We start from the raw sequence: 16398 nt of genomic DNA on the forward strand, positions 1-16398 counted from the left end.
CAATATCCAATTTGGTTGAAGAAGAACGTGTTGTTTATACTTCATCTCAATATAATCACAGCAGAAAAAATGTTCTCAAAAAATGATTTTGAGGAAATCTTAGGCAGCTGCATTTGTGGTTTATTTCAGTAGGAGTTGGAGGAAGGTAAATATAAATGCACAAATAATCTAAAGCAGGAGTATTCAACTAAAATTTGTGAGGTCCAGCTACATAAAATGTCTTGCTTACAAAGCAACTAACATGACTGAACAAAGACAGCAGCTATATATATATATATATATATATATATATATATATATATATATATATAATGTATGTGTATATATATATATATATATATATATATATATATATATATATATGTATATATATGTATGTGTGTACATATGAAATACACTGATGATCCCTGATTTAAAACTTATTATAGCATGAACCCAGGCAGGTCACCACAAAACTTGTCAATTCCAGAGCTAACTAGGATTTTTTAAAATTATTATTTTAAACTAAAGTTAATGATTGGTGTAGATTTAGATATTGGCACAGCCAGTGCACAGTTAAACAAGAATGAGAAAATCTTCATTATGTCGAAAGCATGCAAAGACTGCTTGATGATGCGTAAGCAAAGGCACCAAACATAATATACGCTTAGCCAGTAGAATGTTATTGGTGTAGATTATTTGTTAGTTTGGGAAAGACTTCGATCACGCTCTGTCATACCCTTTCTTTTTTATTTATTAACGCTTATCATGTTACGGAGAACTTGGAAAGTCTGGAACAACTGTCGGAGCTGCTGTTACAGAAAATAAATCAACTACTTCTGACCAATCAGAATCAGTGGTGTGGTATAAGGAAGTATACCAACTCCAGCTTCATTGCTATCAGACAAAGACCCTCTCTCGTAGCCAATGCTCGTCACGTTTCAGTGAATTGTGAAATTAAGTCAATGAGGTCAAATGTGAAATAATAATTAATGTTGAATTTGTGTATTTTAACAGAGGGGTTAGTCACATGACACCTAGTTCAGAAATCGTACTGCGTTACACTTTCCATTTTCCAGATTCATTTTATCATTTCTTAGGTGAAAACAGCCTTTTTTCATCTGTTGTATTTGTAATATTGAGTTACTGCAGCTCTTGTTTAGCAGCAGCAGAGAGGCCAGCCAGGAGAATTTTGACATCCTCTAATGTCAGCCAGAACAGCTGAGCACTCGAGCTATGGTGAAGGAGGTGTTGCATTAGTCGAGAGGAGTGTTGAGGAGGCAGAATGAGGGCAGGTTGCCTGGATCAGGTCCATTTGTGCTGGAGATTCAAGCCAAACATGCAGCTGGGGCTTCTTGGTACTGTATTTTGGCATCAGCTCTAGACACATGACCTGACTCGAATTCCAAACACACTGGCACACAGACAGGAAGAAAGACAACGAGTAATAAAGACACGCACCTTCACTGTCAGAAATCATGGACATAATGAGCCCGGGGTGTCTGGGCTCCTTCTCTGAAGTGCATCTATCTTGTCTGTTCCTAATGAGGAGCCAATACCACAAGAATCACAAGATATTAAGGTGTGGGATTTGAAGAGAGGAACTTGGGTAGGGGCTTAATGATGTCATATTTTTTTTTAGAGAATGTAATTATTAGGCAAGCCACTGATTTACAGGAGCTGGATTTGATAGTGGCATGTTTTCACTGGGATTACATCATTATTATTGCTCACTGTGTGTGTGTGTGTGTGTGTGTATGTGTGTGTGTATGTGTGTGTGTGTGGGTGTTGAGGAAGGAAAAGTCATTTAGAAATTATTTATACAAGTTTCTCCTCAGGTGAAAGCTGAGTTACTGAATGATACTATTCAACAGTAAAGTCTTATAAAATAAATGTAACAAAATGGCATTTCCAATGCTTTCCAAGGTTTCTTGCAATTTCATCAAGCCCAAAGCTAAACACTGCAGGTATACTGTATGTCAGTTTCAAGAAAGAAAAAAATTGTAAAGGTTTATGGTATAATTTTGTGATTTTGTAGGAAAAAAGGACTCATAATGAATTATGCATTGGGCAGTGGTAGCTGAATGGTTAAGACATTGGACTTATGATTGTAAGGTCGTGAGTTGCTAAGCTGCTAAGCTACCACTGCTAAGCTACCACTGCTAGGCCCTTAACCCTAAACTGCTCAGTGTATAAAATGAAATAAATGTAAACTACATAAAGTGAGGCTTGTTTTGGTGATATAATGTTTTATGGACTACCAACAATTTATAATGCATAATAGAGATAGCTATATAGTGTAATGCATTTTCATAATAATTTCATGAATAGTGGTTGGCGCGCCACATAAACAGTTAAAAAATTGTAGTAATTGCTGATAGTTTTTCTGTAAAGAGACATTTATTTAAAATTATTGGAGTTTTGAATGTTATTGCTTTGTAACAGTCAGAAGTAAAGCTGTAACTTTGAGATTTCCGATAGAAAAATCTTCAGGACAGAGGAATTTACACCTTGTGGTTTCTCTGTAACAGGACAACCTACATTTGTTTTGTCTTATTAACTTTGAGGAAGAGAAAATAAGAGAGGCTGGTAAAGGAACAGCTCTTTACAGTTGCTATAACATAAGTAAAGTAACTTGTTTGGCAGATGTTCCACATGGCTGAACGTAACTCTAAGCGCACAGTATACTTAACTATAAATGTAGCATTATAGTGTCATTTTTTCATCAATAAAACCGTTAGCTTTGGTAAACTGCTGTAGTATAAAGAAATGAAACACTTCAGTGTCCTATTATTGGAACACCACCCATATCACACTATCCAGTTGTTGATTATTTTCCTGTAAGAGCACACACCATCATGGGCTGGACATATGGAAAAGCCAAGGTTCTACAGTTTGTAACAGTGTTTTTGTTTTTATATGACAAAATCTCAAAACACTAAATGGAGAAACATTAACAACAAAGTAAATCCTAACTTGTCAAGCTTCATGTTTGCGACCATAAAGGGTAATGGGATGGGCACAGTAATTTTGGATTTAATCCAATTTAAACCAGATGTGATCTGACATACTTAAACCATTCTAATCAGTAAATATGACTTTTTTGTGGCTTTTAATTATAAATTGTTGTTAGTAATTTATATTTTGAGAATCTGTCACTGGTAAATGCTTATTAAATGACAAATATTTAGCATCACAAAGATTTTGTTTTAACACGTGAAACCATGTTGCTTAGTGTTCTAACCCTCAGCTGCTTGGATTCTATTATTCTCAATCCTAAGCTGCTTTGAATAAAAGCATCAGTTAGATGAATAAATATAAACTGTGATCCCTGCACAGAGAAGAGCAGCACAATACAAACAACGCTCCAGCTGCTGCAGAACGAAGACCTTCCTGCATCTATACATTAGTCAAAAGAAAGACAAAGATCCAGACGTCTTCCACTGATGGAATGTAAATGAGTTCCTCAGGGTGTCCCTGCATAATCCATCTACAAAAACCGAGACTGCGCCGTCCCATCTTTCTCTCTGTCCCACTCTCTTGATCCTTCCTCTCACTATGTCATGGAAGAAGAAAGGCTAGAAATCAAACTACACGTTTTGAAATATCAGACCTGGCTCCCTCCAAAGATCACGACAAAGGTGACGCTTGACTTGATGGTGACATTTTTAACATCTGTAGCTGAATATTAATATCCAGTTGTCTTTGATGAAGATCAGAGAGCAGGGATGTGTCTCAAATGTCCACAGAGACACTTCTGGCCTCTTTTTCTTATCCTTACAAGTCATTCCCGCACTAATCGATAGCAAAGAAAGCTAGATAATGAACTGATGAGAAAGGGAAACAATAAAGGTAAAGTAAAACAGTATGTACACGCTTCTTTTGCTAGTCTTGGATTTTTACACATGCATATTGATTAAGGACACTGTGTTCATGTGAGCAGAATGGGTCATGTGTGATGTCACATCCTGTCCAGTCTTCAACAGCACACAGTGGAAAATGACTTACAAAGTGATACATATTTATGATGCCACATGATGCATGTAATGACATAACATGGGTTACTTGCTTTTACAGACCAGAGCTGCTGGTTTTGTTGTTTCTTGTGATATTCGTTTCTTCTCGATGCTAACGTTCTGTCAGTTTGGATCATAAACATTGTGTCACACAATATCCTCAATTCCAAGGTGTGTATCAATGTTGCCAACTCTTTTCAGCTAAAAGTAGCTAATGCATGCTTTAAAAAGTCATTGAAAGTCACCAGACGATGCCATAGACTAATTTGCATATTAATTGAATTATCATGATCATTTGCATAACAGGTTACATGAAAAAGGAAGATTTTTGAAGAGACTTTGTTATAGAACAGAATACAATAGGATATAATATCTTTTTATAAGAATACAAAATAATAAATTTTAACTTGTTGCTTTGGTAATGCTTTGGTCATAGCACCACTAACTATTTATGTATTTACAAAACACATTGTTTTGTTTTTTTTACAAAAAGAAGCAGTGGTAGTGAATATTTGGAAAATAGACATGAAGGAAATGGTTACAGGTAGAGTAACTAACTTTTTATTGATTGCAAATATATAAAAGATGAGAGTTTAAAATAAAGATCAACGAAGTGTATGGATGGGACACATAGTGGTTATCAGTATTTGGTAGTTGGGAACAATTGTGATCAGTGATTGGACATTAGGAACAATTGTGATCAGTGATTGGGCTTTGGAACAATGGTGATCAGTGATTGGTAGTTGGAACAATGGTGATCAGTGGTTGGACATTGGGAACAATGGTGATCAGTGATTGGTAGTTGGAACAATGGTGATCAGTGATTGGACATTGGGAACAATGGTGATCAGTGATTGGTAGTTGGAACAATGGTTATCAGTGATTGGACATTGGGAACAATGGTGATCAGTGATTGGTAGTTGGAACAATGGTGATCAGTGATTGGACATTGGGAACAATGGTGATCAGTGATTGGTAGTTGGAACAATGGTTATCAGTGATTGGACATTGGGAACAATGGTGATCAGTGATTGGTAGTTGGAACAATGGTTATCAGTGATTGGACATTGGGAACAATGGTGATCAGTGATTGGACATTGGGAACAATGGTGAGCAGTGATTGGACATTGGGAACAGTGGTGATCATTGGTTGTTGGGAAACAGTGATAATCAAGGATTGGACATTGGGAACAATGGAACTCAATGATTAGCCTTTGGGAAACAATGGTGATTAATGATTGGTCATTAAGAACATAGAATCATGTAAGCACAGGCTTTACACACCAGTGGTGAGTTGACTGAAGCTGTTTCTCTCAACTCATATAACCAGCAGCTGTCATGTGAGCTGGACAGCTGTATTGAGTGCAGGCCAGTCATTAACATCTGCTCAAAAAGTCTGCTCAAAAAGCTATGCTCCAGCAGGTTAACCTTCATGACATACATTTATGCCTGAGAGGAAATGAGAATTGCCAGGAACCAGGACATGGGTGTTTTAATAGACTGTGGCATTTGAAACTCCAGTATCCTTAATAGCTGTTTAGTATTCAGTAACCACCACGGATAAGTGTAAGATTAGGATTTTCCATCAGTGGCATGAGCTAAACTCTGTCTCATAATATCTACATATTAAACTCTGTTTAATATGTAGATTAGATTGAGCAAGAAAAATTAGTGAGGGTCATCCTGGTTGGCTTTGACTTTCATTAAATTCAGCACAATGTGCTGCCATTTTTATAGGATTAGAATTTGCATCTTGCCCATTTACTGATACCAAAATAACAGTAACCACTACAGTAAAAAAACACAAAGTTTTTTTTAGTTGCTGATTGAGCAAAAATGCAAGAATATCTACAGAATCTGCCTGATATATTTTTTTCACTTCAACTAAATGTATACATAAACTAGGATGTAATTTGTGAAGTTTACTTGGGTATAGTTTTCTGTTAATTTGTAGTCTTTTCTGGTTCTGACCTTTGCCTACCTTAGATGTATGGATTTGTGTCTATAGATTCTGGCCATGTTCTGTCTTGAACTGACTCAGCACACACAACCAAATGTCTCTGTCTCCCATGTGTCCTGTCTAGTAGGTTCTTAAACCTACCAGCAGCTTTTTTTTAAGAAGAAAGAAACTGTCTTTTAGGAGTGGTTCTCCTGAAAGTACCTTGGCAAACCCCACAGACAATAATGCACGGATACAATTACACAGGTAGCAGATCATTTACTGTTTTTAACCAAGCTTACTGAACTACTCATTACAAACTACATCCTCTTTGACTACATTACCTATGAGCTTCAATGTACCTCAATGTGCTTCTTCAAAGGAATTCTTTGTATAGCTTTGGTCTCCCAAAAAGTTAAAGTTTAATACTCTATTCCCTCAGAAGAACCTTTTTTTCTTCTAAGAGTATGGTATATTACCAGTGGTGCTGTTCATGGCCACACGTTTCCGGCATCCTAAATATTCCCTTTAAACTAGCAATCTTAAGCAAGCTTTCTCGGAAAAGAATAGCAAAATAACAAGAAGTATGGTTTGATAGGGCAAATACCTGCAAGGCAACACTAGAAAAATACACACAGTATATAGTCAAGCTTATAATAAAGACCGTAGCCTGCAATTTGTTGTATGTTGCTTCTCAGTCATTTTCTTATACATTACATTACATCTTGTACATTACAGCTCAGACTAGACAGTGCAAAGGATCCTGCAGAGTAAACACTTTTTTTCACATCTGATGTCTGCTGAGGTTTAAGAGATTAAGGTGCTGTCAGCTGGAGAGAACACTGGTGTAGGACAGCCAAGCAAAACTGATGAAGACACAGTGATATAAACACCATTAGACTCATGCTGCTATATTGCTGAACTTTTATCCAATGTACAATCCAAGATTGCTCAAGGGCCCAACAGTTGCTTGCTGGTAACCCAGGGCTTAAAACTCACAACCTTTTCTTTTGGCACTCTTGTTTTGGCTTTTGCTTTGTGTACACTATATGATACACTAACTTTGTAAGTATATCGTTTAATTTATTCTCCTTTTCAGTAACTGCTTTATCCTGATCAGGGTCATGATGGATCTGTAGCCCATCAAGGTCGATCCATAGCCTATTCCAGGTGGGAACATACCCTGAATGAGACGCCAGTTCATCATTGGGCACCATGCTTACACACCTGCACACACCTAGGGCAATTTAGCGAAGCCAATCCACCTACTGGAGGTGCGAGGAAACCGGTGGACCCAGAAGAAACCCTTGCCAACATGGGAAGAACATAAGAAACTCGCCACAGACAGTAACTCAAGCTCCGGATCAAACTGGGACCCTGGCAGAAGGAGACCCTGGTTAGTCTTGTAACCACATTTCAGCTAATATTAGTTTATTTAGTTCTATTGTTGTAAATAGAGTGAACAATCTAGGCTTCATTGTTTCTATTTCCTCCTGATTAAATTCTAGTTTATGGCTATCTTCCCTAGCTGGGAAATTGCAGGGTGTAGAGTGTTCTTAGCACCTTGAAACTACTCAATTAGCAGTTATTCAGTGCTCTCAGCTGGTGGCTAATCAAGCTAATTAGTTGAAAAGTATTTTCTTAAACAAGTTCAGCTGTAGTGGCTGCTTTTTTCCCTACATTCTCTCTGCACAAAGACAAAAAGATGAGGAAGTCTACCTGCAGGAGTTCACCAAGGAAGGATAATGAGTCATCAAAGGACATCACTCTGCCTGCTTGTCTTTTCATCCTGATCTACTGTAACTTCTTGATTTCTATATCAAATAATCCTGTGTTTCTGGAGGATTCCCACTTACTGCTCCTCAGTACAGACTATGTTCTAAGCTAATGTTTTCACCTCACTCATTTTGTGATGAGGTCTCATGGTCTTTTAAACTAATTATTAAAAATGTCTAATTACCATATAACTATTATTACGAGTTACTTACCTGTGAAATACCAGTTACATTGGGTATTGTAAAAGAAAGTGCTACCAACATTTTTAAGCAATGTTTTGGTATGGGAAGGTAAGACAGATGTGCAATAATACTTATTTAAATATGCTTTACCACACTATTACAAATGACTTACTACTAAACTATTACAAATGACTTACTACTAAACTTACCAATAACAGGGAATGAATTACTGACAAGTACTGCATTTTCTGAAATTAAAAATACAATGGAGTGAAGTAAGGTACTGCTATGGTAAGGTACTTTACCTACTCTTTTTCATCAAATATGTATATAGGTAATGAAGTAATATGGTAGTACTTACCAGTATGTGATTAGTACTGCCAGATTTAGTGCTATGCATTTACATTTCCAATATACCAACTACAGTATCACATGCCTACCTATTACACACCAGTTACTACATATCTACCAATTAAATACCATTTACTTACTGCTGACCTCACTATTAAATACTAGGTACGTACTGCATACATACAGGTTACATACTAGCTACTTATCACATACTTGTCTATTAGATACTGGTTACTTAGTGTTCTGTAAAATAAAGTGCTATCATATACTCCATAACAGAGACTTATGAATTCTGTCTAAGCATTTTTTTCTTTAGAAAAGAATACAAATTAACCAAAACATTGATGAATTAGGACTCACAATAGGAAATATATGGCAATGTAGGTTGTTTTCACATTTAAGTTTTTTTTTATTTTTTATTCTGCCTCGGGGCAGTTTGAACCCAGAGTTTGGTACAACTGGTGAAGTGTGAAAGTTGTTTTTGAGCCTGGGAGTCGTTCAGAGAACAAACCCCTGATCCTTTTGAAACTGGTGGTCTGGGGAACCATGGTGTGGTCTGCATGAATGTGATTTTTGTAAATCTGTGTGCACGTGGATTTGAGGCCTTGGTTCAGATGGATTTCTTCAATTTGAACACAAACCTGCAACTATATGCTCCGCTCCCCCAAAATGAGCCCAGAATCAGTCCTGGGTGTGACTCTAGTATACGGACCATGTGTGAAAACGGCCTTAGTAATTACACAAGCCATTATAATGTGCCTAATCTCACTTATATTGGATAAATCCGAACAAGCCTACATTAAATAAGACTAACTAATCCGACAACAGCTTCAGAAGACCGACAAACCTAGGATAATGTTACATTGGGTATTGTGTATGTAGTGATCTGTCTGTCTGTGACTGACTGTCACCTTGCCCCTCATACTCTTTACCTACACCTTCATTTGCTTTTCACTCCTTTTAACTCCACCAGTCTGCATTTAAACAGTGCTGTAGACAACTGGACAATGCAGCCATGTTCAAAATGATAAAGTGGGAGTGACAAAGGTCATATGGAAAGTAAGGAAGTGTCCTGTGCTGACTACTAATCAGACTTGTTTTTAGATGCCACTATTGCTATATCTCTGTGTGCCTCATGCCTCCCTACTTCGCATTGTTTTGCCACTTTTGTTGACTTTTACCCATTTCTTGTGCAGCTTTGACCTCAAGTTTGCCATGGTTTTGAATCCTCTCTGTTTGGCAAGCAATGCAATTTCATTACCACCATTTTTACATGGATATTCATGAAGCTGTTTGCTTGATTCATGTTTTCTACTCAAACTGAAGCTTCAAATGATCATGACTCCTTTATTAACTCCCACCTACAAGATATCCTATAAACTGTACTAGATGAATCATTTGAAAAAGCTTGACTTTCCTACCTCATTTTATATTTATAGTTCTCTTTCTGTCTCTCTGTGAAGCAGGGATGTTACAGAATCTGACTACATTATTTGGAATGAACATATGATAACGTGCTCTAATAAATATACAGATACTATAATATTTTTAGAAGCTTGGCAGAAAGGTTCACAGGGCATCTGATCTCCAGTTGAAACAAATTATGAACTCGAGTGATGTAGCTGAGTTTGAGGAACAGTCGAAGCAACAGACTATGCTGGTCCTGCCCAATTCAGGTTTAACTCTCAAGAGTATAGAAACAAATACAGATATTTAGAGGACTAAACAGATACATATCCACATAATGTCATTGTGTTACTTTCAGAATTCAGTCTGAGTCTGCTTTTTGAACTGGATGTACAAATGTTGAACTTTTGTGTTAAAAAAAAAAGCCATGCGCTGCCATAAGGAGTGGCTTCATATGATATAAAGGGTCAAGAATACATAAATGATATATAAGAATGCATAATATAATGAAGCTTGTACAGTGTCTGAGGTTTACAGTTTTGACACAACCTGCTGTGATTTTCAAGACGTTATCAGATCTTGATTCCTTTTCTTTCCTTTTGATTGCTGGCTTGGATATGTCAAGAATGCCATTTCCTTTGTATCTAGCTGTCTCAACCAGGCTCTGATATTGCCCTTCCAACTCCTGTTTCTCATTTATGGACTTATGAAGACTTGAATACACACTTCCCTGCTCAATTCTAGCTTATGCAAATCCCTGCAGATGCAAGCCCATTTCGACTCACACTACTTTTAAGTGTCCAAGTTGGCCTCTCAGTTGGCATGATGTGGTCGTTTGAGTTTCCACATCACTGAAATCCCTCAAGATTAATTCCAACCACAAAAACCCATTCAGCTCGTTGTCACAGTAAAGAGACAGCACGCACAGCTGAATGGTCTCCCTGATGTCCTCACACTGCACTATGGGAAAAAAGCCAGCGACAGCAGATTTCCATCATGCAGGGCATCAATCAGTTTGTGCCAGAGGAGCTCGGGAGCTGAAAGAGCCACCAGATGGTGGTGGGGAACGTGAGAATTAATTAAGCCCTCCAACTGAAAAGTCTCTAATTGATCATCTGACATTCCTGCTCCAGAGATAGTGTCCTCCGAGTGCAGCGATGTGTCAATTGCAGTTGATGCATAGAATTATCTCAATTAATTATAATTTGTTTGTGTTTGTGCGAGTTTGTGTGGGTGTGTGAGCGATAGATGATGTCATTACTGTCTTCACTGATCTCATTTGACTTCACTCACACTCAGAAACTGGTTAGAAATCATATTTCGTATTTAAATCCTCAAATAGGATCCGGATCCGCCGCGACCCTGACCAGTATAAAGTGGTTAGTGAAGGTGAATGAACTAATTTTGCCCCTAGCTCCCATTTTGGCATGTGGGAACTTCTCTTTTATTAAGCTGTCATCACGCAGTTCGTTCATTATTTTTGGCACATTATAAAGAGATGCACTGAATCTCTTTCATGTAACTCGGCTCTCTTTAAGATGGGAGCCATGTTTTGAATCCCATTAGGCTTCATATCAGAATTCCAGTGACTAGTGCTGTTACCTTCCAGCTTTTACTTCTCATCATTTCCTAAACTCAGCTTATTGTCAAGAAGCAGTTAGGTTCATTCTTTAATTAGCTGTAAGGAGGGAGGGTCTTGTAGGGTTTGTGAACAATTGACAGTAATTAGATTCCATGAACTACTGGCACTGTAGACTGAGAACGTACCCAGATGGCCATTACACACACACACACACACACACACACACACACATACACACACTGTAGCACTCAGTCAGCAACTCTGCTCTAGGAATGTCATCTCTTTACCCCTGAATCCTCAACTTACAGCATGGATGATGCTTGCTCATTAGTCATGATGCACTGGAAACAAACAATGGCAGCTGTTATCATTAGCAACTGCATAACTGACATATTCAATTCAGTTCAGTTGTACTGGTATAGCACTTTTAATAATAGACATTGTCCCAAACCTGCTTTACAGAAATGTGGGTGATTTAGAAGATTTAGATCCTTAATGAGCAAGCCAGAGGTGAGAGTGTTGAGGAAAATCTCCCTGAGACAACATGAGGAAGAAACCTTGAGAGGAGCCAGACCCAAAAGAAATCCCATCCTCTTCTGGGTGACACAGGATGGTGGGATTATAATTCATACAGTTACAGATGAGTAAAAGGATGAGTGAAAGGATGTTCAGTATGACCAGATTGTGAAAAATGTCAAGGGATGAGCAGAGGACAGTCTTTATGATTGCAGCAGCAGCTCTTAACTACAAATCTACAGTATCCACATGAGAAGCAATGGTAAGACTTTTGAAGACTTTTTAAAATTTTTGGGAAATGCAAATGGGGCCATCTAAAACAGAAGAAGGTGAGCCACAAGTACATGTTTTTCGCACATACAGACTTGTTATTTGTACCCGAATAAAATTCCCACAAGCATAAAATATGCTTAAAACACAAAAAGTGTGACATTTTTACTATCTTACTGCAAGGAGGTGTGACTGCAGATTAGTCACATGGTTCATATCTAAGAAATGCTTGAAACTTTGCCTTTGACTGCAGTCTTTTAACAGCAATTTCTCTATAGAACACAAACTGTTCTGAGATTAGTAAAGTAGGCCTTTAGAAAAGAAATATGCAGTAATTACACTTATTACATGCATGTGAATTGGTATGCAAAGTCTGACTGACAAGGTCTCTTCTCTTCAAAGCGACCGAATGTAATAAAAGAAAAGAAAAACATAAAAATGTAAATAGGCAGAACAGGACAATAGAAGGATTAGTCATATTTCATACAAAAGTGTTTTCTCAGATAGAGTTCAGTGAAAAGGCTGGCTCAACATTTTTTTTTAATATCAAGAACTGTCACTCAAATGAAACAAGCTTCTCTCTTATCATCTCACTGAACTGCAGGGGCTGAGGAAGATAATGTTTATAACACACACTCACAACCACACACACACACACGCACACACATATATATATACACATATATATATATATATATATATATATATATATATAGGGATGAAATTTGAGACTTGACAATGTGCTGCTGAAAGACACAAAAAAAAGACACAAAAGGCGATGAGTGCAAAAGCCTCATACAACTGGAAGGTTATTCTTATGACACATTCTGACCAAAGGCTTCAAACAGTACAAGCTCTCTCCCTTAGACACATGTGCACTTTAAAGATTGACAGAAGCTCAGTGATTCCTTTGGCCTTAATTGTCATTGTGTATGGAATTACACACTTGGATGGAGGTGTGCTGTTCTAGCAAAATAAACCACAGGGCAGTGATACGTTGATTATTTTCCTAGAACAGCACACCCTGAAATGTTTTATTCTTGTTATACTACAGCAATTTGTTGATTACAATTTTCAATTTTTTAAAGAACAACACATCATACTTTTTATTTAATTATATTTACGTTTAATATTGTGGAATATCCACCAGGCAAGTTGGTTCCTGTTGTCATTTATGTTATAGCAGATAAAACTGCTTTTCCCTAACCAGCGTCTCTTTTTTCTCTGTCATGAGGTTTATTAAAAAAAAAAAGGCTCATACTGCCGAGAAACTGGAACGTGTGAAATCCGGAAGAATTTCCTATGTTGGAAAACATATTATTTCAAATCGCTGACACTGGAGACTCCTTCCATAACTGTTGAATAAATATCTCTTCACCTTATCAATAATTGTATGTTTTATTTTGCTAAATAACAGCAGATTTTATTTATTTTTTATTATTAACATTAGAGGATGTTGCACATCCACCATAAAGGTCACTGTGCATGAGTCATTATAGAAATGATAATGTTTTAGAACAAGTGCTTTAATATAAACCTATCATTTGCCTTGTGGCCGGAACTATTGTTACAGCTGCTGTTATAGAAAATTAATCAACAACTTCCAACTAATCAGATTCGAGAACTCAATAGCTCTGTGGTATAATACTTTTTATATGTGTGTGAGAGAGAATGAAATGTGCCTCCGTAGATCTCTGTGTACACTCTTGCTTGCCTCATCTTCCTGCAGAAACTTCTGTAAATTTCCATCAGTAGCTGGTTAGCACGTAGAAATGGGCCAGTGAAAGGCTTCTATTGATCTCATTGCTATAACTTACATCAGGGTTTCAGCCAAGTGGAAAGACTTAACATATTATCAGTTCTTAGAGATTTCCCACACCATCATCCATTATCCATCATTCATCATTGTTAGTGGATCTGCAGCTCTGAATGAAACTGGCCTTGACTGCTCTTGTGTGAAATGCTTTTGTAAATGCGGATGCATTTTATACTCAGCTCAGAATGCAACTTAGATTCTTACTAAAAGTAGAAAAATACAGTTTTCCATTATTTTCCATTTGTCATATTAAACATGGAATAATCTTTTTTTTTAATAGGACATTGATTTTACAAGCATGTTCGGGTTATATTGAGCTTAGACCAACAAAGTGAAATAAAGAAGCTAAAAATCATGGACATTTGAACACAAAGGAGGTGTTAGTGGATGTCCCTTTCGTTCCATCTTACATTTCCACTCCCACTGTCAAAAATCTCTTGTGAGAGCATGACGCTGCATTCAGGTCACATGAGTTAGTTTGTTCTGCCATGTGCTTTTGTGTCATTGGTTTATTACCCTGATACATTCAGTTGTTCTGCATTAATCCCTTATTTATTTTTCCAACTTTTTACACGTTATAGTTTCATGTTATAGTTACACTATTATTACTATACTATATAGTGTTAGTGGCAGTGATAGCTCAGTGGTTAAGACTTCTGATTGGAAGCTCATGAGTTCAATGCCAGGCTGCCACTGCTGGAGCAAGGCCCTTAACCATCCAGTTGTGTAAATGAGATAAATGTAAGTCGCTCTGGATAAGAGCATCTGCCACATGCCTTCAATGTGAATGTTTAGACACTATATAGGTGTTCAGGGCTCTGTGCAGGCCACTTGAGTTCTCCCACTCCAACTTCGGCAAACGTCTTCATGGACCCCACTTTGTGTACATGGCATGCTGGAACAGGTTTGGGCCTCAGGTTTAGTTGCAGTGAAGGAAAATTATAATGCTACAAAAGACATTTGTGTGCTTCCAGCTTTGTGGCAACAATTTGGACCAAAGAACCATATATTGGTGTCAACAAACTGTTGGCCATATAGTGTACTGTGTGTATGTTTGACTCTGGGTTCTTGTATGCTGTCATTGGCTGTGATGATTTTTTTTTTTGAATATCCATCACACCCATATATGGTTCTTAATGTACGGTTATTACCCATAATGTATGGTTATTAAGGGCCTGATGCAAGTGCGTGAAATAACACTCTGATTTTATGCACTTGCATCAGGCCCTTAATAACCGTACATTACACCAACCTGTGGACATCCATCAGATTCCCAACCACAAAGATATTTGTGCCTTAATTTCAATATTTCAGTGTTTTTATATATAATGATTCAGAAGGTGATGAAGTCTATACAGTATTTTAAAATTTATTTTACGGTTGGTTGATTAAAAAAAAAATAGGAAAAGTCATTTGGACGCCTTTGTGAAACAGAGAGCAGAGCCTGAGTTATGTGTTATTATACTGAGTGCGGTGTTACAGTGCTGGTGGTGTTGGTGTTCAGGAGCCTCAGCAGGAGATTGTAATTACACATGGCTCGAATGTGAACCAGAAGGAGTGAAAATCTCACCCTGTTTATGTAACCTGCTTCTTCCCAACTTCCAAAGCACCTTTGGTCATTTTTAATTTCCATAATATTCATTCACTGTGACCAGCAATTTCACACATGGGTTCTCATGCCACCCAGCTGTCACTGGAAGATGGAAATGCAAAATTTAGAGGGGATAAAACAGGATACTATTTAATATTCATTGGCAGCTTAGGATCTGTGAAACAGTGATATCTGACATCTGAAATGGATATATGTCATATGCTCGATGAGTTCCATGCTTTTTGGTTGAATGTTGTGAATGTATACACAACTTGCCGAATGATAGATCACAGATTAAAGATAGGTAGAAATCTAGGGAGTTTTCCTTTGTTGTTGGAAGCTGATAAGAATCGTCCTAGTTAGTCAGGAAGAAGTGTAGAAAAGTGGAAAACTGCTTACATTACAGCAGGTATAAACATCTCGTTACAGAAAACTTCACCATATCAACAGTTACACTCAGTTTTTTATTCCCTTTATGTGGAGTGTGGAAGTTGTTACTATATAAAAAATAACATATTAGATGATTACATTGATATAAACCTTACTACTGTACTAAAGCCAGCAATACTGTCAAAGCTACTGTTATAGAAAATTAATCAACACTTTCTGACCAATCAGAATCAAGCATTCAGTAGCGCACTACTTTATAGGAGAGGTTATTTGCTTTGGGAATGTATGTTTGGACATTTAAAATGCTTCTTCTATTGGCTGTTATTGAATATTAATTCAGGACACAGTGCTCAATTCTACTTTAAAAAATAATAGTTTATCCTGAACTAGAATGTGTCTTTAAACATAATACTCGGTGTGTGTCTCTTCTGTTCTTTCATTCTCTCTGTATTTATTGAATGCTTGGATGGGTCTGTCACATAATTAGCATTTAATGCACAGGGAAATTTAAAATACATAAAATTTGTGTAATTGATTTTTTTTTTTTTGCATCCATGGCAGTAGAATGTAAAACTGCAGTGAG

The 16398-nt window shown here is 37.2% G+C and overlaps 1 long non-coding RNA gene across 1 annotated transcript in view; it reads left to right on the forward strand.

The window, feature by feature from the left end:
• The first annotated feature begins 1424 nt into the window (after positions 1-1424).
• Positions 1425-16398, forward strand: part of LOC128317207 (uncharacterized) — a 92377-nt gene continuing 77403 nt past the window's right edge. The window contains exon 1 of the long non-coding RNA XR_008300749.1: positions 1425-1588. This is a non-coding gene — a long non-coding RNA (uncharacterized LOC128317207). The remainder of the gene's footprint in view (positions 1589-16398) is intronic.

The sequence above is a fragment of the Pangasianodon hypophthalmus genome, chromosome 22 (assembly GCF_027358585.1).
Source record: "Pangasianodon hypophthalmus isolate fPanHyp1 chromosome 22, fPanHyp1.pri, whole genome shotgun sequence".
Lineage (NCBI taxonomy): Eukaryota > Metazoa > Chordata > Actinopteri > Siluriformes > Pangasiidae > Pangasianodon > Pangasianodon hypophthalmus.